Genomic DNA, 26,897 nt, shown 5'->3' with positions numbered 1-26,897 from the left:
TTGGAAGTTGTTCTTGTCAAGCTTTTCAGTGACAATCTGTGAAAGAGAATCAGATGCCATTACAGAACACTGCAAAAAATTCTGTCACTGCAAAGAACACAACTTCAGCCTCACAAGGGCTAATGTGCAAAACTGACGAAAGTGGTATTTGACCACATAGTCACTTCCTAGTGACGATTTTGCATCAACAGGCAACAGGGATGATTCTGTAACTCCCAATGTCTCTGCGCACAGGTATACGATGCAATTTCTACAGTAATTTTTCACCAACCTGTAGAACAGTGGTCGCACATCATAAAATAGGGCCTTTTCCTGAGTGCGCGCAGAAAACTTTCGCCTCCAAAACAGGCCCCGAAATGGTCTCAAATCAAAAAAATAGGGTCACTGTGGGCTTTAGCCCTCGGCCGCAGCATATACTACCCTCTTGACAATGCACTCTTGCAATTTCCGGCTGTGCTACCTGCAGAGATCTGCTCCCAAAATAGAAAATGAAAGCAACACTTCTCCTCTTACCAGAACACCGCAAACTTGGCTTGCTTTCTTGAGCTCCTTACCATGAACAAGGCTCTGATACCATGTCACGATTATGGGAGAGAAGGAAGGAGTCTCACTTGTAGCTTTCTTGCTTGCACAATGGGGGAATACACACAAAGGTGGAGGCTAAAAATAGTTTTCCTCTTCTTAGTTGTGTAAGCCAAAAATAAGTCTAGTACATAGAAATAGAAGAACCCTATATATGGGTCTCAAACCAAACTCAACTAACTAAGGTGGCATACTAATTGAGCCATGAACTAGAGTAGATAAGGATAGCTGTCATCTAGCTATTATTCATAGGCGGTGTACCAACCGCATCTGCAACTGACAAGTCGGTGACATAAATGCACAACGGTCACCCTGGCATATCACGAGTGGAGCTCGATATCTCAACATCTTGGTGGTTGAGTGAAAGCTCCTACACGCTTAAAGAAGTAGAAAGGTCAAAAGGGTAAAGTGATTAAGCTTTCTAATCGCTATTATGGCCCTTTCAAGATCATAGATAAGATAAATGATGTGACTTTTTGTTTGAATCTACCAAGTCATTGGAACATTCATAATGCTTTCCATATAAGTTTGCTATGTCCCTATATTGGAGAACCTCCAATGGAACCAATCAAGGAAGATTTACCTGACATAGAAGAAAAAGAAGAGTTCCTTGTGCCTGAAAGAATTTTACACCATGAGGACAATAATCTAAGGTGAGATAAGGTATTACGAAAGTATATGGTTAAGTTTAAGAATTATCCCCCATTAGACGCTCAATTTATGACTGAGAGAGAACTATGAGACGTTTCAGGTCTTCTTAAGGACTATGTATCCCCTCTACAGTTGAGGTCAACTGTTTAGAAGATAGAGGGATGCCAAATTGATTGCTTATTAAGAATTGTCTATTTAATAAATTTATGTCAATAAATTAATGACTCACTTTTCTTTAAGTGTTGATGATAATCTAGCATGGCCATGAGACCATTTAGAGACCAGTACTCCTACTACATCACTTAATGGGCTGATCAGAGCATTGTGACGGGGATATCTGGTATAGCCAGTACAAGTAATGAAGGGGAAAAGAAGTATTTTCCAAGTGTAAGAGTGTATACAAGAACCAAGGAGTTACACATAAATGAAGATGGATTGAGTTCTAAGAAGAGGAAGTGCATTAGCATTGTGTATATGTATTTATGTGTGCATCCGGGGACGCCTGGGAAGGTTTACTTGTGTGTGTAATGAGCATTGCATTCATTTGGGGTCATCCTCTCCCTTACAAGTCAAGGTTTAAGGTATTTTCTTTCATTAACAAAGACGAGAGAGTTAATTCTCTCACTAAGAAAGACAAGAGACGTGATCCTTTGGAAGTGAGACAAGAAGTTATTTTCTCTTTTTAAGGTCTAAAATGGCACAAGATTTTGTGTGGAATCCAATCTTAAGGTTGAGGCCCAAAGCAATCTAATGAACTCTCCTTATCTATGACTCAAGGTGGTTGCATGGACCACAAGTTAAGAGTACAATTTAAAAAGCTATTTTTTTCTTTTTAGACATGAAAAATCAAATTTTAATCTCGCGATAGAAAAATGATCTCTAAAAATAGGCCACGAGGCTTATAAAAAACAACGAGATCTACAACTTTCGTGTTGGACGTTTTTTCATCCGAACAACGCATAGAGAGATATCTTGAAATTAGTACTGTAAAGTAGGTCCTGGAACAACCACATCTTGCATGAAGATCAACTCAAGTCACTCTCCAAGAAGAGAAGCTTTTGAAAGCTTGTAAAAGAGGAGGATCTCCTTGGATATGAGGGAGGTGAAAGAAAGCATCACTTTGCATGCATCCAAGAGAAGAAGAGAAGGTGCAACTGCTGCAGAAGCTCTGCTGAAATCAAGTTCCAAGAGGAGAAGAGAAGGTGCAAGTGTTGTGGAAGCTTTGCTAAAATCAAGTTCCAAGAGGATAAGAGAAGGTGCAAGTGTTGCGGAAGCTCTATTGAAATCAAGTTCCAAGAGGAGAGCCCTACACATATTGTGTAGGAGAGAAGGAGACTCAAAAATGATCAAAATGTGCCAACTTCTAAGTTGCGCAAGTGTTAGTCGGTTGTATACCGTGCAAGGAACCGTGATCTCGTTTCCAAGATCTACAAGTAAGAATTGGTTTATGCGTAATGGAGGAGCTTGCTCCTTGTCAATAATATAACTCCACAAGGGGGCGAATGCCCCATCTTCCAGTCCCTGGTGTGTGTAAATTTCTCTCTCTCTATCTCTCTCTCTCTTTACATCTTTCTTTTCTCTCATCTATTCTCTCTCTATGTGAGTATAATATTCACCATATATATTTTAAGTATATAAGAAAGTTGAGCATGTATATCAGATCTTATAGCAGCCTCCATCTTACAGTTACAAATTTTTCCTATGCTTTGTGTGTTTAAATTTTCCATAGCGTGCCTTTGTCTTTGTCTTCCTCTTGCATTCGGACTATCTTCCACTTCTGATTTTTCAAATTTTTTGTCTTGGTCTTTCGAGGTTTAACTGCCCAAGTGGTGATGGTTTGGGGATTCCACGACTAGTTTGAAGTAGATGTCTCTCCTCTAAATAGAATGAGGCATCTAGCTTGGACTACTCTATATGCTCTGTATCTATAAACATAGTTCTCCTCACTCTCCACCACCCCCTAGAATAATCTGTAGCTCCTCTCAACTTTGGGAAAATAGACTATCCTCCTAGTCTTGATCTCAAGATATTGAGAGGATGCCTTGAGCTAGCTAGTGGCTACCCACATCTCATGTGGCATGTATACATCTAGATATCTAGGTCTCTTAATGAATCCATTAGTTGTATTCTTCATAGAGTAGTTCTTATAGTATGACATCTTTGAGGCAAGGGGCTGCCAAGATGAGATCTATGTTTGCTGTATGTGCAACCCTTGTAGTATAACATCTTCAAGAGAAGCAAATCTTGGGGTGAGATCCATGTATGTTGTATATAAAACTTGTGTGGTATGACATCCTCGAGGAAAGGGGCTGCTGGGGTTGTTAAGAATGCCAGATCTAGAGTATGGCAATAGAGGTTAAAAGAGGAAGAGTAAGCTCATGAGGCAATAGAAATCAAGACCAAATGTCACACAAGTGAATTAGGTTTCAAGATGGAAGCTTGGACTCATAAACACAATCTAGTGTAGTGGACTAAGAATGACACACACTTTGTTAGAAGTACAAAAGTACTTTGACATTGTATTCAAAATGATAGCAAGTACAATGCTTTATAGGAATAGACTAGGCTACACTTTCCATCACTGGGCATATGGGATTCTGTATCCTGAGCCCACACTGCTCCATAAAAATAGGATAAGCTAGGTGTGATTGCCAATATCTCAACACCCCTCCTCAATCACAACTAGAGAAGTACAAAGTGTATAGAGGGTTTAGTGAGTAACCAGTTGAAAAGTGTTGGCACACCACAAACTTGGTAAAAACTAGAGGCTATTACAAAAAAGACTAAGTGTGGGTACCAAAGACATGGTGGACATCTAGAGGCTGTAACAAAAGCCTCACAAAGTGTACAAAGACTGTAGTACATGGTTACATGCGGAGTTTACAAGCTTATGTCAGAAGCATTAGTGCTAGGCAATACAAGGGTGAAAAAGTATATCAGAATAGAAGGACTGATGAGGATTGTCTTTCTCCTGGTGGTCTTCTTGTTCTTTTTCTTTTTCTCCATGGTCTTCTTCTTTAACAGCAACTAGATATGCCTTTTAAGAGCTCTTCCTGGCATGACATAATTTCTATACGTGCCTAATCCTTTTGGAGAAGTCACATATCAGTTGATCTTTCTTGCCCTTGTACTTGGTACCTACATATAAAATTTGTTCATCTTTAGAGATGCTTGGTTCTTCTTTGGATTGTACATTCTTTTCTTATTCTAGTAGGGACGCATTACTATCAACCAGTTTAGGGCTGGGGATGTTGATCAATGTAGTTGACGCATTATTATAGTCAGAAGGTAGGCCTTTTAACAACACATCAATACAAATAGCTTCATCCATCTTAAGATCAATTTTTGCAAGTTGACTTTCCATGTAGTTTAAGTGAGTTGCAAGAGATGCCTTCGACTTCATATCTAGCCTAAAATATTCAATCTGTAATCCATACTTAGATGACTTTGATTGTGCACCAAACAAAGTATCTAATCTCTTCCATGTATCCTTAGAGGTTTCACAAGTATCCACATGGTGGATGTAGATGTCATCCAAATCCAGCTTAATGATGGCATGTGCTTTGTCATTATTCTTTTACCAAGTAATTGCAAGGTCCATATCTTGAGGCTTCTTCTCCTTGCCATTGGTAATGGCCCAAAGACCCTTCTTCATTAGAGTGAGCTTGATGCAGGTTTGCCAAGTGTGAAACCTGACACATTTGAATTGAATATTTGGAGAGTCTTTGCCCATGCTAGAGCAGAAAATTAGCACCAAAACTCTCAAATTTGAGCACCAGAAGATTTAATTGTGTTAAGAGACACAAGGAATGTAGTGTCAAATAACACTTGATAAGTATCAATAGATACTATGCTTTCAGGCACTTGAGTTTGATGCTTGGATTTTTTCCTTCCTTGCTGATTTGATGGGAAATGATTGTTGGAAACTTCAATCTTTAGTGGATCATAGTGGTAGAGGTTTGGTTTGAGTGCTAGGAGAGAGAAGATGGAAGGAAAGATAAAATTTCAAGTAAGTTGGCTATGGAGTTTTAGAGTTTGCAAGAGAAGTGCTTGGTTTTTCTCTCTGTACGGCTCACATAGTGAACCATTTTGGACAAGATTTGAGGTGGGGGTGCCTTAGGTGATGAGCTTTCATTGCCCAATGAAAATTATCAGCATTGTTACACGCGTAGGGTGAATCATTAGTACGAACAAGAAATGCACAATCTAGACATTGATCACGTTTTTCAGAAATGCTTGGCATATACTCCATGAATGTCAGTAAAACTAAAGTGCCATAAAGAAGCTTTGGAAGTAGAGGAAAATTTCTCCAGAAGAAGAACCTCAATGAGATATGGCTTGTAGAGTGAGATATGAAAGCTCCAAGAAGGGTAGGTATAGGCTGCCTACAGTTGCTTGAAGGTGGAAGTTGAAGATAAATTTTTGAGCTACCACTAAGTTTAATCGAGGTTGAGAGAGACTAAGAGAATAAAGAGAGGAGTTGGGTTGTGAGCCTAGGCCATGCATGACTCGGCCCTGATACCATGTTCAGAATGTTGGATCTAGAGCATGGCTATGGAGGTTGAAAGAGAAAGAGTAAGCTCATGAAGTAACAAACATCAAGACTAAATGTCACACAAGTGTCTTAGGTTCCAAGATGGAAGCTTAGACTCATAAACACAATCTTGTGTAGTGGACTGACAATGACATAGACACTTTGCTAGAAGTACAAAAGTACTATGACATTGTATTCAAAATGAGAGGAAGTACAATGCTTTATAGGAATAGACTAGGTTGCACTTTCCATCACTCTGCATATGGGATTCTATATCATGAGCCCACATTGCTCCATACAAAGAGGCTAAGCTAGGTGTGATTGTAAATATCTCAAGGCCCCTCCTCAATCACAACCAGAGAAGCACAAAGTGTATAAAGGCTTTAGTGAGCAACCAATTGAAAAGTGTGGGCACACCACAAACTTAGTAAACACTAGAGGCTATCACAAAAAAGGCTAAGTGTGGGTACCAAAGACATGGTGGACATCTAGAGGTTGTAAAAGAGCCCTCATAGTGTACAGAAACTATAGTACATGGTTACATGAGGAGTGTACAAGCTTATGTCAGAAGTACTAGGGCTAGGCAATACAAAGCTAAGAAAGTCTATCAAAATAGAAGGACTGATGAGGCTTGTCCTTCCCTTGGTGGTATTCTTCTTCTTCTTCTTCTTCTTCTTCTCCTTCTTCTTCTTCTTCTTCTTCTTCTTCTTCTCCATGGTCTTCTCCAGTGATACCTCATCTCAATATGTTTCTTCTTCGCATGGAAGATCAGGGATTCTTGGCCAACTGAATGGCACTCATAGAATCCAAATGTAGTGTAGGCATAGCATTTTCACACCAAGGTCTGCAATCAAATGGCCTAACCAGATAGCCTCCTTGCAAGCCTCTATGGGGCTGCAATATACTCAGCCTCTGTAGTAGAAAGGGCTGTACACTTCTATGCCCTAGAAATCCAAGAGATAGCCCCTCTAGCATAAGTGAACACATATCCAGAGGTGGACTTTCTACTATCTGCATGTCCTGCATAATCAGAGTCAGTGTACCCCACAACTCCTGTATCTTGACTACCATAGCAAAGACACATATCTAGTGTGCCCTTCAAGTACCTCATGATACCCTTCACAACATCCCAATGTTTCTTGCCAGCTGTAGCCATATAACGTGCCACAACCCCAACTGCAAAATAAATATCTAGATGGGTGGCTTTCATGGCATACATAAGACTGCACACGACTGATGCATAAGGAATCTTGGCCATCTCGGCCCTTTGCTCATCTGTCTATGGACAATCGACCTGTGAAACCTTCACATGAGAAGATAATGGACAACCAATAGTATTAACATCCTGCATGCGGAAGCGCTCAAGGACTTTATGAATGTACTCCGTGACAGATAAAGTAGTCCCTGAGATTGATTGCGCATAATGTGCATACCAAGTATATGAGAGGCCTATCCCAGATCTTTCATCTCAAAGCTCTTCTTGAGCTAAGCCTTAAGAGAATCTAGCTCCTCATGAGTTGTCCCTATTTTAAGCATGTCATCCACATAGAGTATCGAAATTAGCAAAGAACTGTCACGGGATTTCTTCATGTACAAGCACGGATCCATAGCACTACGGCTGTAGCCCTGTGACTGCATGAATGCATCAAAATTATGGTACCATTCCCTAGGTGCCTACTTCAATCCATATAGACTCTTCTTTATCTTACACACTAGGTGTTCCTTTCCAGGGTTTGCAAAGCCCTTAGGTTGCTCCATGTAAATCTCATCATGCAAGTTCCCATGTAAAAAGGCTGTCTTGACATCCATTCGGTACAAGTCCAGGTCAAGTTGTGCAACCAAGGTCAAGACTAAGCATAGGGTGGTCATCTTGACCACAAGAGAAAAGAATTCATCAAATTCAACACCATGCTCTTGCTTAAAACCCTTAGCAACCAATCAAACCTTGTATGCTGGCTTTTAAGGTGTCAAGGGTACTTTTCAGCTTGTATACCCACTTGCATGGCAAAGCTTTCTTACCCCGAGGCAAGGAAACCAAATCCCAAGTTTGATTCTTATGCAATGAGTCAAGCTCAGATTGCATAGCCCTCTCCTAAGAGTGACAATCACCCATGTGCATAGTCTTGTCATAAGTGAGAGGCTATCCTGCATCTATAACCAGTACATAATCCATAGAGGACGCAAAATGGTCAGGCGGTTGTCTCTCTCTAGTAGAACGTTGTAACGTGTTCACCCATTCACTCATAGGATACGTCTTAGCAGCCCATCGAGAAGAGAGTCCAGAAAGCGCCACTTGGCACCCCCACGAAATGTCACGGGGTTTACGATCTAGGTCTTCCCGAGTCTGCCACGAAGTGGAAGCATTCCGACCATTCCCACTTAGGACCGACCTGAATCAGGGTTTTCCTAGTGGTCAAATTCCTAGAACAGTAGCTAACGTCAAATCCCAGGTGAACTACTTTACACAGAAACGTCAAGGTCGAAGCGGATTCATGCTGCACTTGGTTCAAGGAGAATGGGAAACGAGAGGGATGCAAAGCTCGACCTCTCTGCCCATAAGGCATAGTCCCATTCCGTTCCCCTAAAATAGCATAAATCAGGACTCTGCCCATAAGGCATAGTCTCATTCCATTCCCCTAAAATAGCATAAATCGGGACTCTAGCTTTCTAGATTCTAAGTCATCGTTCCTTGCTCTCGATTTCATTTGAGAAAAGTTTTCGCCCAACTGGGACCACCCATCTGTAGGACGGACCCATGGCCACATCCACCGCACTTTCCTCAGGGTTGCTTTAGTTATCTAATTACCTACCACATTTAGTTTGACACACATAAAATAGCTTCCTTAATTAGCCAAATAGTCACTGGTTCCTTCACATAATCTTAGCAGTGACATAGAAAAACAATGTCAAACAAGTTCATTTTCAACAATTGATCTTATTTGTCAGTCTTTGGAATACATCATATAATCTAGCCTGAAGGCTATCCATAATCCGCTCGAAGGATATCCATAATCTGCCCAAAGGAAATCCAGCAATCCTCATGGATTACTAATCCAAGTTTTCACTCGTAGACTAGTATGCGGGCCTCGAGATCCAATCCCGAGTCATGTCAGCCTCTTGTGCAGGACCCGAAAGGCAAGAGATTTACGGCTAGAGCCCCCCTAGCACCCAAGCGTCCTCTTTCTCCAAGTAGCGCCCAACGGAGAGACCTCTCAGAGTGGGTTTGGTCCATGTTCCTGGTGTAGCTAACAACCCCCTTGATTAGGGCCAGGCAGACAGTCGGGGGTAACTAATGCTGCCTCTCTCTCTAGGCCTTCAACTTGAAGCATTAATTATTTTTTCATCTTTAGTTCTTTGAGCAAAGCAATACAAACAGTGCTCCTAAACTTTACAAACACAATTAATCCAGTGGTCGTTCGTTTGGCCAACTGCTAAGGTGTGAATCCTTCTCTCCAAATGCATCCAGCATTTGATCTGGGATCAATTACGACTTGGCAAGATCCCCAAGGGTTTGTTGTTTGTTCACCCTTTTAGCCTTTGGTTAGGGTTTATACCCTGTCAACCCAAACACCCTAGGTTCCTTAAATTAAGACAGTAAATCATGGGCAATCCTTGTCACCCTAACTTGGTTTGTCAATTGCTCGTTACCCTAACTTGGCAACTCAGTGTAGGATGACTACTCATCCTCTTGCAATTTAAGCTTGTACTTGGAACCTACCAACCTTGTTCCAAGGAGTGGCAAATCTTTCACAAAGCTATGCAACGTTGCAGCTTGTTGCACAAGTGTCGCACCTAACTTGTGGGATCATTTCTCCCATCAAACGGCCTTTCTTGGTCAAGAAATACGTTTGGTAAAGCTGTAGGGTTTGGGAGTCCTCTTGACCCGACCCAACCCTAGCCTTAATAGGCCGTCAATGTTTGACCCTAGTTTTCTAAACTCAATCGAAAGTCTAGTAATAGGTCATTCGATCCTTAGGATAAAAACCCTAGATTGTTATTGTATGGGCATCCCATTAACCCAAACATTCCGTGAATGTGGGTAAGACCCTTTGGGTTCGAAAGTCTTGACTTGGCGTCCCAAGTGCGATACTAGGCTGAATTTTTAACGTGCTAAATCTTACCTAGCACTTTGAAGTGTTCATCGTACCAACTAGTTATGCTTTTACGAATCCCTTGAGAGTTATTCCCTTACAAGTGATCTACCTAAAACGATCTAATTGTCTTGTGACAAGAGTGATTTTTGCTTAGAAGAGATGCAAATACTTTTCCTAAGAGATGCAAATAAATAGATTCAAGATGTAACATTCCATGCAAGTATGCGAATCTTAGACTTTTACTTCTATGCAACTATGAGGTTTGCAATAACCATTTCTTTTGCTTGCAAAAATCATGATGATTGACAATTTTGGAGATAACTTGCATAAAACCTACATAGATTTACATCAAGAACTTTGCCTACAACCTTTCGTTTAATGCAATTGAATTTGAGGCTTTAATATGACATGCAACCGTTTCTAGATACAACTTCGATAAATGAAGTTCATGAATGACGAATGTCGTAAGACTAATGCTGACTTAATCCGTCCCACGCCAATTAATCTAACTTAAAATGCACTTATCCTCACCTGTAACAGGCAAGTTCATGGTTTCCTTTTCATGCCATGCATTTCTTTGGACAACATCTAACCGATGTTAACGATTTTCTCATGCGAATCACAACAAGGAAGTTATTGCCTAAATGCAATATGCACTTGCTTCTTTCTTGCAAGGAAGACAAGGGTGAATTTAAACAAATTTTCATCCTTTTAACCTATGCAATATGCGTTTAGGATTGTCACTTTGGAAATGCAAGTGTAACATGCAACTAAGACTCCTAAGACGAATGAGTAGTTTGCATTCATAACTTTCCCATGAAAATTAAACGTGCCTAATGCATTCCTTTTATGCGGAATTAAACTTCTAAGAACCTGGGTTTGAGGACTCACAATGATGTCCATGTGTAATCTTGGGTTCGAGGCTCCCGTGTGTGCGCCTTGCGTCTTTGGCTTTGTAGCCATCATTGATGTAGTGGACTTGGACTCTGTGATTTTTCCTCGCCTTTATGCAATCTCCGAACTCGCTCCAAGCTTGGCAACTCAGCCTCAAAAACCTACCTACTTCCCTCTCGCACAGGAATTCCTTTTATAGGATGTAGGTTTTAAGAAATCGGGGATAAGCCTTGAGGACAAGGCTTATGGAAGCTTTGTCTTTAGAAGCTTCTAAAGAAGCTTCTTGTCCTCTGTTATAGTAACGTGTCATGGAGAGAGAAGGTAAGATGATGATGAGGATAAGGACGAAGATGATGATAACTGTGATGATGATGACGATGGGGTGGGTAGGCTGTTGCTGCACCGCAATCGGTGGCAGCAGGTGGACTTCACGGTGGCAACTCCTTGGCATGGCAATGGCGATGGCAACAGCACGACTGGCAGAGTCTCCCTTTTCTCTCTCTTCGTTCCTACCTCCCAAGCTCTAGGGGGGAGGTCTTATAGTGTGTAAGGGGGGGGAGATCCACACACGTAGATGGCTTGCATGCCCCCTCTCTCCCCCATGCTCTCCACATAACACTACTCCTCTCACACTCCCTCTCCCCCTGCCATGCATCGGCTAAGGGGAGGGGTAATTAACAAAAAAATTTGCACTAAAATTACCCATTATCCATTTACCTTTCTCATAGAGAGTATTCTCGTGCGGCCTTGCGGTCTTTTAGCCTCAGCCTTATTTGCACAACATGGTTGGGTTTTATTATCACGCGCGCAGGGTAAGCATTTAACTGTCAACATTTTACAATGTGGGAGATCACTTTGGGGTGCCTTATTGCGCGGGGTGTGCGGGGTTTAAGGTTGACTTAGTATTTCGAGTGGAAATATTACATTATCTCCCCCTTAGAGGAATCGAGATGTCCTCATCTTGAGAAAAACTCGGGGTTTTGTTGATTGAGAGTACTTTCATCCACCCAAGTGGCATCCTCTTCGGGATAATCTTTCCACTGGACAAGATATTCTCTCAAGGTACTAGATCTCAAATGTCTCTCCCTAAAATCTAAGATCCTATCAGGCCGTAGCTCAAGGACTCCTTGGCTAGGCATTACAACTTGATCATCAAGTATATGACTAGGGTTAGGTACATACTTTTTCAGTAGACTGATATGGAATACATTATGAACTTTTAGGTTCTCGGGGAGTTGAAGTCTGTAAGTGTTAGGTCCTACGCACTTGAGGATCTTGTAGCATCCACAATACCTTGGACTTAGCTTCTTGCATTCTCCTAAGGATAGGGAACTCTTCTTTGGGCGTACGTGAATGAAGACCATATCTCCTTCGGCGAAGGATCTATCTTGATGTTTTACATCTGCGTATGCCTTCTGTCTATCGTTGGTGGGTTGGATGTCTTGTCTTAATGATTTCATTTGGTCATCCATATCTTCCAGCATTTGCTTTGAAGCTTCAACCCTCAAGGTTGGATCCGAGAATTTTAAAGGACTTCGACAATCGTGCCCACACAATGCTTGAAAAGGGGTCATCTGAATGCTTTGTTTTTAAGAAGCATTGTAGGCAAACTCAACCAGCGGCAAATATTGGATCCACTTTTTGGGTTCACAGCACTAGTGTGCCCTTATCATATCCTCAATGACTTGGTTGACTTGCTCCATAGTTTGTCTTAACAGGAATAAGATGTGCAACCTTGGTGAGCATATCCACCACAACCATAATGGAGTTGTATCCTCCCTGAACTTGGGGCCGGCCAACAACCAAATCCATACTAATGAATTCCCATTTCATTTGGGGAAGTTGAGTGGTTGCAATTTCCTTGGCATTTTGACATGTTCAGCCTTAATGCATTGACAAGACAAACACTCAATGACATATTTGAGAATGTCACCTTTAAGCCTCTCCCAATAATAACTCTTCTTGACTGCATTGAGGGTCTTGGCATAGCCAGGATGTCCTGAAAAAGGGGAGTCGTGAGCTTCCCAAAATATCTTCTACTTGAGTGACTGGCTTGCCGGTATACATAATCTCATTCTGTAGTAGACAAGTCCACCATTGATAGAGAATCTTTGCCTGTAGCTTCGAGTCTTGATCCTTGATGGGGATCTCCCTTAACATCTTTTGATAGGTCGGATCATGGCATGCCTATTATCTAGCTAGCTCAAAAATTGGGTTGTTTGGCATGGATACCTTTGTGGCTTGAGATCTTGCTGTTGATGGATTTTGCAAGATTAAAGAATTCAAAAATGCATTGCCACTAAGTGCATTGACAACTACATTCTCCTTTCCAGGCTGGTATTTGATTTCAAAATCATACTCCTCCAACACTTCAATCCATCAACGTTGCCTCATGTTGAGCTCATTTTGGGTAAAGATCCATTTGAAAATTTTATGATCCGTTACTAAGGTAAACTTGTTACCCAGCAAGTAGTGTCTCCAAAGCTTGAGAGCATGGATGACAGCTAACAACTCCAAATCATGGGTAGCATAATTCCTCTCATGGTTCTTCAATTTCCTTGAAGAGTATGCTATAGGATGACCTTCTTGCATAAGCACACATCCTAAGGCAAGTGTGCTAGCATCAGTTATCACTTCAAACTCCTTACCAAGGACCAGAAGTTTCAGGATAGGTGCTGATACCAAGCTTTGCTTTAGTTTAACAAAGATAGATTGTTCAGCGGTTGCCATACAATTGATGTTTGCTTCTTCAGTAGATCGATCAGTGGTGCTGCAATCAAAGCATAGTTTTTGATAAAGACCTGTACCATCCTGTCAATCCAAGAAAACTGCATATTTCTTTGACAGTTGTTGGTATTGGCCACTCTAGAACGTCTCTGACCTTGGCCAGGTCTACTGAAATTCCTTCCACTGATACAATGAATCCTAGATATTCAATTTGTCGCTTGAAGAATGCACACTTCTTCTTCTTAGCATGAAGCTTATGTGCCCTCATTTTCTCAAGGACGTTGGGAAGCTGGGGTTCATGATCTTCTTCTGTTTGGAGTAGACTAAGGTATCATCGAAGAAGATGAGTACAAAGTCATCAAGATATGGCCTAAAGATATCCTGAATTATCCTGTTGAAGGTAGCAAGAGCATTCGTCAGCCCGAATGACATGACCAGGAACAAGATAATTCCACCTTAGCAGTTTGCCTAGTACAAGTGACCCGCAAACTGGTACAAGTGACCCCATGACCATTTGCTAATTCCACAAGTAAGGTAGGTGCATCTTGATGGGACCTGAAACGGGCCGGCACTGGCTATAGCACTAGCCGGACCTCATGCTCATGACACACAAACACCCTCACGGCCTCGCGGATTAGGAGCGTCAATCTAATGCTAAAGGAAAAACTACCCTAAAGCTTAATTCTTGCGTTTATAGTTCATAGTCCAACATTTCCCTTAAACTTCTCAGAGGGTGATCCCAAAGTACTGAGGCATAACGCCTCGTCACACACATATAGGAGGCACTCCACCGACTAATAGTCGGAGCCCCACTGCAGCTCTCCTACATCGCAGGTATTGGCCCTTTGATGCGCTGCTAAACATATAACACAAACGAGAACAAACTCCTCTCTTTTATATTTCTCGTATTTCCAAGAGATATACCATGCTTCCTCACTTCACAGTCCCTTAGGAAACTGATCCTCTATCCTACGGCAAGGGATAACCTCACACTCTGAATCGTGGGTCAAAGTCCTAAGAAAACAATTGCTATGCAGTCCAGGAGATTTCCCTTCGATACCATGAACCATGCATAATGCATAATGTGAATGGTCTAGTGCACAAACAATAGAAAATCAGCATTGTGCATCGTGCGAAACCAATCTTTTCATAATTTCCATGCTAACGTTTATGTATTGAAACGAGGAGAGACACCGAGCCTTAGGCTCATGCTGCCTTTTCCTTTATTTTAAAAAAACGTCCTATAGTCATGATGCAACACATAAATCAGGTTTAAGATTGTACTTTGATGCTCAAACTCCCCTCTCACCCTACCGTTTAATGTTTTGCAATCGTTGATAGGTGTAAGAGTCGTTTTATGTGTATTTCTTTGTAGAGAAAGCAATAAATACGGACAAAAACATAGAAATGAGGGTAAACCAAGGCTAACCTCATGCTCTACCTTCATTATACATTGCACAAACACTTATGTGATTGTCTGGAATTTTCTTTTTATCGTTTCCTAATTTTCTCCCATTTAAAACCCATTTTTCACCATTTTTTGGTATTTTTCATCTATTTTTTTCAATAAAAATGACTAGAAATTAAGATTGATTATGGGCTGTGGCCCTTAAGTTCTTTGACCTCAAAATTTCAGGTTTTATTGATGTTATATCTCATGTTTTCCCTTTAGTTTGCAAAAAAATCCCATTTTGCCTCTTAAACGCGTGTTTTACGGGTTTTATACCATTAATTTCAGCCATAACACTTATGATTTTCTAATTTTCTGAGCATAAACTGATCAAACTCATAGAAAACAACAACATACTGCATAATCAGCCCATAGGAACAACATTTCATCACCCAAATAGCATAAAAACTCATTTTTTCTTCATAAAAATTGAATTACCGCTTAGGCTTTGTGTCTCACGATCTCAATTTTGCTATGGGACTGCGTGTCAGCCCTCATTCAATGTCCATCATCTTCAAGAATAGCACTCTTCATGTCTTCATCCATCCGAAAGCAATCCGGTCTCATCCGAACAAGCTTTCCTCCATCATTCTTCATTGTCTTCTTTCACACAAGAACAACCCCTTAAGGGAGAGAGAGGGAGGAGAGAGAAATACTGAAGTCAGATATGTCCATTAAGGCCACCGGCAAAGCACGGTGATAGAGTCAGCATCCAGAGGGGAATGAATGCCCATGATCATTGGGGGGGTTGTTTGCAGGCAGGAGATTCCATCCCATCATTCCATGCGCAAATTTTGGACATCTTCATGGCACTTCTTCTTCACGCTTTGTTCACCTCTCTCTCACCACGTTTTGGTTTTTTGATGCCTCATAAAATTTGGGCCCCCTAACTCTTAAAAGGCACAACCCCACTTGGCCAAAACAAGTCCACCTTTTCAAATCTTGCCCCTTTTCTTGGCCATTTCCCTATCCCGTGTCCGAATCGAGCTCTAAAAAATCCTGGGCGTCCGGCTTGACATCCCGCATTGGCCAGCAACTCCTGACAACCCGCACGACAGCCTAAAAAATTATCAAAAATTAATAAGTGTCGCTTGAGCGCCTTTAAAGCACTTTGACGCTTAAAATCGTCCTAGGTTGAGCCACCGCCTTCGACATTGAATATTTTTCCCTTGATATTCGTAATTTTTAGTTATTTTTAAGCACTTCTCGGCATCGAAATTCTGCACTCATTGGCAACCACGGGATAGGGCGACTCAGCATGTCAAATCCCACAGTATATCTGCACAAAACAACCAAAGGAAGCATCAAGCTAATACAAAATAGATACATGCTAAACACAGCACAATGCTCACCCTACCCCCTGACAGAACCAAGGCATGACATCCACAAGGAGTAGGCCTAGCATAATCTGATAAAAGGTCCGAAGCTAGTCACTAACCAACTACTCCAACACGGCCAAGCCAAAAAGAACTATCAAAGAGATTGCCCTAAGTGGTGTTCTGAACTATCTACCTAACTAAGGACAACACAACTAGGAGCTCCTACTAGGTGAGGACTCTTATAGCCTGATCAAGAAGTATTTTCTTGTAGCACATTTCTTCTTTTAGATTTTTATTTTCCATACTTCGGCATGCAAAAAAGGAGGGAGCTGAGCATAGTGACCCAAGGAGAATAGGGCATCGGCCTCAGGACCTGTCTCGGTACCCAAGAACCTACCAAGCCCTCACTCTGCATGTTGATCTCTTCAGTGATCATAAGGGAGACCAACTCATCGAAATCTGGAAATGGCTTTCTGACATATACGGAAGTTACAAAAGACTTCCAAGCCTTTTCATTGTTAAGTCCACCCAAGGTAGACAACACCAAATCATCATCAGCGGGCATTGCATTAATCGCTGCCAATGCATATGCAATGCTCCTTACCTTCAGTGCATACTAATTGATAGACATCTTCCATTTCTTCAATGTATTCAACTCTTGCTTGAGTTGAATCTTTCGTGCCTTTGTATTTACGAAAAACATACTTTCAAGTATGGTCCGAGCTGCATATGAATTCTTTGCATTTCTAATATGTCCCAACATATTATTGTCAATTACTGCAGACAACCAATACATGACCTTCTTGTCTTTTGCATTCCATTCCTTCCGTGCCTTTGTCTCTTCTGTAGTTGGAGGATCACTCACCTCTGGCTCCTTTTCTTCACCTGAAACAAACTCGTAGAGGCATTTTCCAATAAGGAAGTTCGTGACACGGAACTTCCATGAAGGGTAGTTATTCTTGTTGAGCTTCTCAATGATGGGGCTTCCACTATTCTTTGCCATTATCACAAAACTAATACCAAAAAAAGCAAGCAAATCTTTTGCAACCCTCAACCTGTAGTGCACAGCAATACATTAGACAGCCTTTTTCACTCTCTGCTCAACAATACATGCAATCTGCAACCTGTTTGCAGATAAACCTTATGTTTGCTTCCTGCAAACACCTCAAGAATTACAGATTTGCAATCTATAACCTGCGTACCCACTTTCAGTCAAAGCAGCCGAAATCATAGTGTACCCCCTGAAACTGGTGTCCGCAACCTTGTGGCTCTAAAACGGGGCCTGAAACACCCTCAGATGCCCAAAATAACACAGCGCTCTTCGCGCACACCAAATCTCATTGCAATATGAGATTTTTGCTCTGCCCTGCTTCCGGTGCCTCCACAGGCCCTATCCAAGAGAAAGAGTGGAAGGATGGGAGAGCTTCTTACCCGTGGCTTGCTTGCACCTTGCTTCTTCTCCTTCACTTCAGCCTTCGAAATCAGCCTCTCTCAGTGGTGTGGCTCTGATACCATGTCATGAATCGTCTGGTGGGGGGACTTGCTTAAGATGCTGCATCGAACACACAGAATGCACAAGGAGAAGCTCACTCAAGAGACAAAAAGAGAGATGGAGGCCAAAACGTTTTCTTGCTGGTTTCTTCTTCTTTTTCCACACTCTTTTCAATGTACACAAACTATAGATAAGATACAACATAAAGGAAAGTGGCCTATTAAGTCAAACAATGCATAACCGACTACACTAGTCGGCTGGCGCTATAACTATGCCAGCTGTAAATAGGTGTAACAACCTGAATATAATAAGTAATGAGTCAGTGGCCATGTGAGAGTCATAATGGCCACTGACGTGCAAAGTGTAGACGTGTGGACCCATCTAACCAGGCGGTCCATCATCAATGTCCGCATGTCTTGAGCTTGTCATCTCAACATTGCGGTGGCCTGGCTATTGAACATGTTTGCACGAAGACCTGTGTCATCCTGCATCCACTTTTCACTTCGTGAGAGTATATGCTCGCTTGCGTTAAGTACATTGAACAAATGTAATCATGTTAAGACATAATTTTTCAGAATGCTATGATGTCTACTGCAATGCCTATCATATTGCTTGTTAAGGTCGCATACATTAACGATAGGTAAAGAAAGTGTGTACAAGTGGGGATCTTGCCCCTTTACTCATCATCAAAAAACAAAAATTTATGGCATGATGACTTGTCAAGCTACTTGTACATCATAGGGGCTTAGTCGATAGATACTAGGCGGGGTGAGTTCGGTTGGCTAGGCGACTGGGGCGGTGCTGGTGCGGGGCTCCCATGAGGTTAGGCAGGGAACATGTCGGCAAGGACATGAATGGTGTAGTCCCAGGCCGCCACCATTTCCAAAATGCCTTTAAAGAATTCATTAAATTCTTCCCCGTCCCGGGCCACCTTTTCTCTTCATGAGCACCTGGTGCTCAAGCATACATTGGGGGTCTGTGCAACTGGCGTTGCCACCTACTGCGCGTTTCTTTGAGTCTCGACTTTCTTGGCCTAGGGATTCTTCGGCCTTCGTCTAGGACGGTGTCTCTTAGGCCCTCATTTCTTTGCATACCATTTAAGGGTTGGCACGTAGCGCACGGGTGGAGGGGTATGTGCCACATGTTCCCGTCGTTCGCACAGAGCGTCTTTGCAAGCCAGATGCCCTAGGTTTTCTATGTTTTTCTTGTAGGGGGACCTGCAATATGCAAACCAAGGGTTAGGCCTTGATACAGAATAAGACAGTTTGCATAGGAGGGATTATAGTGTGGGTTATCAAATGCATATGACTAGAAGAGTTGGAGTGGGACGTGTTGTGCTTGTTGTAGGGGGATGGCTCCCGTGATGATGTTGACTTAGCCTCCTGCAAATAACAGATCTTGGCTCACGCTAAGTTACATCGGCTAGTGGTCATGAATTTGGATGAGGCTCATCCTCGGAAGGATGGACCGGAAAGGGAAAGGTGTATAGAAAGTGACTGCACCCTGCTCACATTATCGGCGATGTTGGTCAGGGCTTTCCATGGTGGCAATGTGGGGTGCATGTCCTTTGCCCGGAGGTGGAAATGGTCATGTGGGAGGGGGACCGGACGAGCCTAGCCTGTTGGCCCCAACTCTTCTGTCTGTGCTTGACTATTATTGCTTGTGTGTGTTGATAGTGTCTATACACAAAATCATTGTTTATATATGTACTTTATTTACAAATCCATGTCACTTCACGAAGATAGAAACCAATTGTAGAACTCGGGATTGTACTGGAGCGTGGCACATGCATCTAGTACACGTGGCAGCTTACTCAATACCGATAGATATGTTGCCACATCGAGTAGCATGGAATCTTGCCTGAGTCTACTAGCAACATGTAACTCCTCCTTAGTGAGAATCTTATCAAACAGAGAGTTTTCTTGGCTAGATTTAGCCAAGTCCATACCCCAAATGGCAGTCAACACTCGAAGGGAAGTTGGTGCCACATAGGTTGGGTCTCTTTGAGATCACCATTTGGCCAATCGCTCCTCAAAGACTGTCATGATCTGAGCTCCTAGTTCAACTATTGCAACGCAGTTTTCACACCAATGTTGTTCAAATTGACTTCGGCCCTCTGACCGTTGCTTTAGTTGCTCTATCTCTAAGAGATTTGGTTGGCAGAGTGCATCATTGAATGTGATAGTTAAGCGCAGTTCGTCGGCTTCCTCGCCCGAGATGAGTAGCATGCATTCATGCAGGAGCCTATTATAGTGCTCGTCAAGATGTTCTTGCTCTTCCCAAGATAAGGGAAATGGCAAGTATTCTTCGAGCTGGTCTTTAGGGAATGCACGCATGTCTGCCAGGCCATAAACACGTGCGAACACCTTGAGCTTGGCATCCAACTCCGATAAGCATTCGGTGACACTTCTATGTTCAATGAGGGCTTGCTAGGTTGCTATCTCATGCAAGGTTCTAGGAGTTTTCCTGGGCTTTAGCGTAGCTAGGGGCTCAGGCCTAGATGAGCAGGATCGGTCAATGCTAGGATGTCTAACGCTCTAGGAGTTTCCATGTTTCTCCTGAGGCTTCGTTTTTGCATCATGGTTTTCCTTGGATGTGACGGGGGTATAGATTTGTCACCCTATTGTGACAGCCTTATATCCACTCTTGACTAGTCAATGCAAGTTCTATTGTCAGTGGATTGAGTGTTGCAAGCAGCCATTGATGGTGACGACTGCTTTGATTTTTCCGAGCACACGGATGTGTCTGAGGTTTCATCACTATTAGGGGAGGCGTCAATGGGTTCATTGGTGGGTGGAGTCAATGCTTTATTCATCAACCCTCCAACGCTCTTTGTCTCAATGTTCTTGGGGTCCACGACCACCTGCAACTGTTGTTGTTTTCGTTGTTTTCTCCTCTTCTTCTTGGTCAGTGAAGGTGCATCTCTCAACCTGTCAGGACCCTGGACTAGGTCAACCGTTGTTGTGCTTGGTTGGGCCTTAGCATTTCCTGTCTCTAGGGTGTCCAGATGGGTCATAGTCATGGCTTGCTGACTAGCCTCGCTAGGTTGTGAGGGTACAAGTGTCTCCCCTTTGGAAGAGTCTAGCTCTTCCAAAGGGGAGGGTACAACTGTCTCCCTTTTGGAAGAGTCTAGCTCTTCCGCCAATTCCCATGTGTTTAACTCCTCCAGCCTAGGCTTTAAGCTCTTTGGAAGTGTTAGAGTTTTTAATAAATTTGGTTGTGACACTTCCTCCACAGGTAAACTACTAAGGACACGTTCCGCAAGGGGCATTGTCACGGCCAAGGGCTGTGACTGCTGTGATCCCTGATTTGAAGTACTAGCAGCTAGTTCAGTGGACTTGCTACTATTGGTGGATTGTGGTGTCAAGTCCTTAGGGCAATTGGAAGTGGTCCTGTCTTTTGTTGCCCTTAGAGCACTCACTTGAGTAGATCGAGTATCAGTTGAGCTAGCCACGGTGGATTGCAGAGGCATATCCTTAGGTGGAGAGCTAAGGGTGGTGTTGTGTCCTGCCTCTTGGACATCTGGAAGCTTTGATGGAGATAGAGATTGGGAGTGAACAGCCGCCATTGACGACTGCTGTTGTACTTCCCGTGTCTGTTTGAAAAAAGAGGAGATAGGAGATCTAGGACTCATAGGTGGACCTAGCACTGGCTGAATGATTTGCTCGAGGCTATCGGACAATTGTGCCATTTTCTTTGTTGAGCGATCAGCCTTGCCATGAGCAATGTTGTGCCTATGATGCCTATTATCCTCTTGGAGAATCAAAGGCCCTTTGGGCTCTAATGGCTTTTGTGCATGCTCAATGGCTACATATGACATCAGCTTTAGTAAGCATGCTAGGCTGAGGCTCTTTCTTTCGAACACTCGTGTCTAGTCTCTCGCCTCGAGACCTAGAGTTTCTCTTAGATTTCCTCTTGTGCTTCATTGCTTTTGATGCAATCTTGTCTTCAGCTGATAGAGATGGTTTAGCAAGGGATTTTGGTACCCAAATCCATCGGTTACCTACGTAATACCCTTGAGCACGTAGCAATGCTTTGGATATCCATCGCGGTGTTGTGCTGGCCCTCCATCGATGCCTTTGCCTATAAGACTTGGGATTTCTTTGGGGTCTTCTATGATATTTGTAAGTCCCAATCCCGTCCTTGGCATTGTCTCTTGACCTTCTTGTTTCAAGAATGGCCTCACTCACTGGTTCTCGTTGTTCGACCTGTGCTTGTATCAACTCTTCCAACAAATCCTTGCTCTCATTAGTAGGCTTTACTGTTACATCAGCACCTTCCTTGCCTTTCCCTTGAGGTTCGATGAGGTCACCCTTGCTAAAGGTTATGACTATCCTCACACCCGGTAGTGTCAGGTGTATCCTCTGAGCTACATAGTCAGCCTCACATTCGGTCGCCCTTTTAAAGGGTCTTCCCAGGAGGGTTTCCTTACCATATTTAGCACTATTTGGAGGAACATGAAATAGGATAGGCAAGCTCTCAGAGTCTTTTTGTTGCAAGGATATTGCACTTCCCTATGAGTGCTTGTGGAGATCCCCCATAAGGGCTAAGAGTTGCATTAGTTGGTGTCAGCTCTGGTTGGCCTAGTAGGGTCCATGCCTCATAGGTTAAGACATTAAAATCTACTCCTTCATCAATCAAAACATCGATAGTATGCTCTCTTTTTGCGGTGAGTTTGACCCTAAGATAAGCAGGTGGTACTACGTCTTCATCTTTCGGGTCTTGGCTTGTAAATTTAAGCCTTTTGACAAATGCCCTTGAGTCTCCAACTGCACGACCAGATGTGAATTCTCCACGGGTGCCTTGGATCATCAGTGTAGTGCCATTCAAGGAGCATCTATCATCAGGTTTGTCATATCTAGTCATTCTCACTATTGTAGCTTGATGTTGTTGCTTTCCGCTTTGACTAGATGTAGTCCGAATGCAACACATATGTGTTTTTGTAGTGTGGAATTTTTGCCCTTGCTGGCTAGATTAGCCCATTGAGGTTCTAGGGTCTCTGTTTCTCTAGGTCCGAGCATGGGCTTTTGGTTGCTCTTTCGTCAGTGAGAATCCATGTTCATGTAGAGCCATTACTACGCTAGGGTAGAATTTTGAGAACCTATCACGACGCGCATTTTCTCTCCAACCTACTTCGGGGAGGTGCAGAGGGGGTAGAGCCCCCTTTGTGGGGGTCCGGGGGGGGGGGGCAGTCCCTCCCAGCCCGCAAAGCCCTCGGCGGCGGGTGGTCCGAAGGCCAAGTCAAGTGGTCCGAGGGCCGATTTTGAGACTTGGCCCAGAATCGCCATCACTCGAACATGCCGAGCGCGACTCGTTTTTTCGTCGGACCTCACGAAATTTACCGCCAGAGTGTTAGAGGCCTTCCCCCTAGTCAAGCAGCTCCAGATCCATCCTACTCATGTAGGGGAATGTGTAGAATTACCTGGGCTGGGCAAATATCTCTCGGATGAAAAGATCAAAGCGGATCCACTCACAAAGCTTTCCTCTTCTCTCCTACTCTCCTAAGACCCTGCAATGTACAATGTGGCCTTTCTTGCCGCTCTTGGCCCTTATACCCCTTCCCAGGTATGGTATTGATGCCCCCAATCACTCACTTGTCGATATTCTTAGGCATCACAAGCAAGCTTTTTACCATTTTTTGCATGATTTTTGCCCTGTTTTTGCCCTGTTTTGCAACAGTAAACCCTAATGCTTATTTTCTTTGTTTTTCTTTGTTTTCTCCTACTCTAATGCATCCAAATCTCAAAGTAAATACCTACACTACTCCATCTCACAACATAAATCTCAAAAAAGTGAAAAAAAACTACTCGCCAATGAGATCGAATACCATCTTCAATCCCCTCACTTCCTACCTATCTCAAGCACCGGTTCGGAAAAAACCCTTCAATGCTCGATTCGAAGCGTGCAAGCGCTCAAGGCTTGAATCCATTGGTCTCGGCAATGGAACCAAAATGTGGGAGCTTTCACTCTACCGCCAAGACCCACGGACCGCTTATTGTTTCAAGCATTCCAAGCCGAGAACTAATGGCTACCTCTCACATAGCCAACGCGCCATCCATATCTACGGGTGTTTGAGTTACCTCCTCTCCCACGCACTCTGGTAGCTCCACAATCCAAGTGCAAGCTTCAAGCAAGCTCCATCCTCAAGCTGCCCACTCCAAGCTCCATCACCGCGAGCAAGAGAAGAGAAGAGAAGAGAAGAAGGGAGGAGAAGATGAAGAGCTTACCCACCCCACGGTCCCTCACCTCACCCACTCACTCCCTCACACTCTCACACTCCCTCTCTCAAGCACTAGCTCAAGCAAGCAAGAAAAAGAAGAAGAAGAAGAAGAAGAGGAGAGCCACTTTTTGCCACACACAAGAATGAGCTTCTCATTCACTTTTCAACTTTATATACAAAACCCTAAATCCATTTTGGGCGGTCATCCCCTTTTCCCCTTTTTTACATGGCCAGCCGTAGCATAGGCCCTTTTCCCATTGTTCTTCTTTCTTCCTAGCTTCGTTTCCACCGCCCGTCTACATTTACAAATTCAACGGATGAGAGCCCGGTGCTCCTTGAATTAAACCATGATGTGCTTGCGCTCTTTTACAAAAGTTTTGACTTGCGCTTTTCCTTGTGTGCCTTTGTCTTGCATTTCTCTTGCCTTGGCCTTTGTCTTTGTCTTTTATTTTAGCTTTCCGGATTTTTCACCGCCTCACACTCTTTTACAAGATTTTAGGGTGTGCCTTTGTATTTTAAAGTGCACCTTTTCCCTTTTTCATTTGCCTTGGGATTTTTAAGGTTGCCAAAACCAAAATGTGGGAGCTTTCGCTCTACCACCAAGACCCACGGACCGTTATTGTTTCAAGCGTTCCAAGCCGAGCATTAATCGCTACCTCTCACATAGCCAACGTGACATCCATATCTACGGGTGTAGTGAGCTTACCTCCGTGCCATTCGCGTTGCCTCCTCTCCCATGCACTCTAGTAGCTCCATGATCCAAGTGCAAGCTTCAACCAAGCTCCAAACCTAAAGCTCACGCTCCAAGCTCCATCACCGCGAGCACGAGAAGAGAAGAGAAGAGAAGAGAAGAAGGGAGGAGAAGATGGAGAGATTCCCAACCCCATTGTCCCTCACCCTCACCCACTTACTCCCTCACACTCTCACACTCTCTCTCTCATACACCAGCTCACGCAAGCAAGAACAAGAAGAAGAAGAAGAAGAGGAGAGCCACTTTTTGACACACATAAAAATGAGCTTCTCATTCACTTTTCAACTTTATATACAAAACCCTAAATCCCTTTTGGGCGATCATCCCCTTTTTCCCTTTTTTACATGGCCGGCCATAGCATAGGCCCTTTTCCCATCGTTCTTCTTTCTTCCTAGCTTCCTTTCCACCACCCGTCTACATTTACAAATTGCACGGGTGAGAGCCTGACGCTCCTTGAATTAAACCATGATGCGCTTGCGCTCTTTTACAAAAGTTTTGACTTGCACTTTTCCTTGTGCGCCTTTGTCTTCCATTTCTCTTGCCTTAGCCTTTGTCTTTGTCTTTTTTTTTAGCTTTCTGGATTTTCCACCACTTGGCACTCTTTTACAAGATTTTAGGGTGCACCTTTCTATTTTAAAATGCACCTTTCCCCTTTTTCATTTGCCTTGGGCTTTTAAAGGTTGCCCCTGTGCTTTTGGCCTTTTCTTTTCTTCTTTCTTCTGTCAGGCTATCTTTTTTCCGCCTTTTCCCTGCGTCTTTTTTATTTCCTTTTGCTTTCTTTGTGTTTGGGTTAACAGGGATGTTGTGATATTGGAAATTAAACCTAGCTTAGCCTCTTTGTATAGAGGAGTATGGGCTCACGATAGAGAATCCCATATACACAGTGATAGAAAGTGCACCCTTATCTATTCCTATAAAGCATTGTACTTGCTCTCATTTTGAATACAATGTCATAGTACTTTTCTATTTCCAGCAAAGTGTCTATGCCATTGTCAGTCCACTACACAAGATTGTGTTTATGAGTACAAGCTTCCATCTTGGTACCGAACTCACTTGTGTGACATTTGGTCTTAACGTCAGTTACCTCATGAGCTTACTCTTTCTTTTTCAACCTGCATAGCCATGCTCTAGATCCAACATTCTTAACATGGTATTGGGCATGGCTAAATCTCTCAACCCAACTGCTCTCTTTACTCTCTCACTCTCTCTCAGCCTCAGTTCAACTCAATGCAACTCAAAACTTCATCTTCGACTTTCACCTTGTGGCAACCATAGCCAAGCATGTAGCTACCCTACTTTGAGCTTTCATATCTCACTCTATCGGCCATATCTCACTAAGGTTGCTTCTAGAGAATTATTTCTCTTCTTCCAAAGCTTCTCTCTAGCACTTCAGTTGTTGCTGGCATTGGTGGAGTATGTGTCGAGTGTTGCTGAAAAATGTGATCCATGTCTAGAGTGCGCCTTTCTTGTTTATACTGACGATTCCACCTGCTTGGCTAATGATTTTTATAGGGCAATCAAACCCTATCACCTGCGGCACCCTCAGCTTAAATCTTGTCCAAAATGGTTCACTGTGTGAGCCAGAGAGAGAAAAAAAACTAGGCGCCAGCTTTCTCACAAACCCTAAAACTCCATAGCCAACTTACTTGAAACATCATTTGTCCTTCATTTTCTCTCTCCTAGAACTCAAAATAAACCTCTACCACTCTAATCCACTAACGATTGAAGTTTCTAGCAAGCATTTTCCATCAAATCAGTATGGGAAAAATCCAAGCATCAAAGCATCAAACTCAAGTGCCTGAAAGCATAGTATCCATTGATACTTATCAAGTGTTATTTGACACTACATTCCTTGTCTCTTCTGACACAATTAAATCTTCCATTGCTCAAATCTGAGAGTTTTGGTTCTGATTTTTTGCTCCAACGTGGTCAAAGACTCTCCATTTTTTGGGCTCAAAGGGGTCGCGTATCACACCTCGTGAACCCATATATCAAGCTCATTCCGATAATGAAGAAGCGTCTTTGGGAAATTACCAATGGCAAGGAGAAGAAGCCTTGAGATACGCACCTTGTAGTTACTTGGCAAAAGAGTGATGACAAAGCATAGGCCATCATTAAGCTAGATTTGGATGACAACTACATCCATCATGTGGATACTTATGAAACCTCTAATGATACATGGA

The sequence above is a fragment of the Lygodium microphyllum genome, chromosome 4 (genome assembly GCF_053477565.2).
Source record: "Lygodium microphyllum isolate KBCC chromosome 4, Lygodium_microphyllum_v1.1.10, whole genome shotgun sequence".
NCBI lineage: Eukaryota > Viridiplantae > Streptophyta > Polypodiopsida > Schizaeales > Lygodiaceae > Lygodium > Lygodium microphyllum.
Note: the sequence above shows the minus strand (reverse complement) of the source record.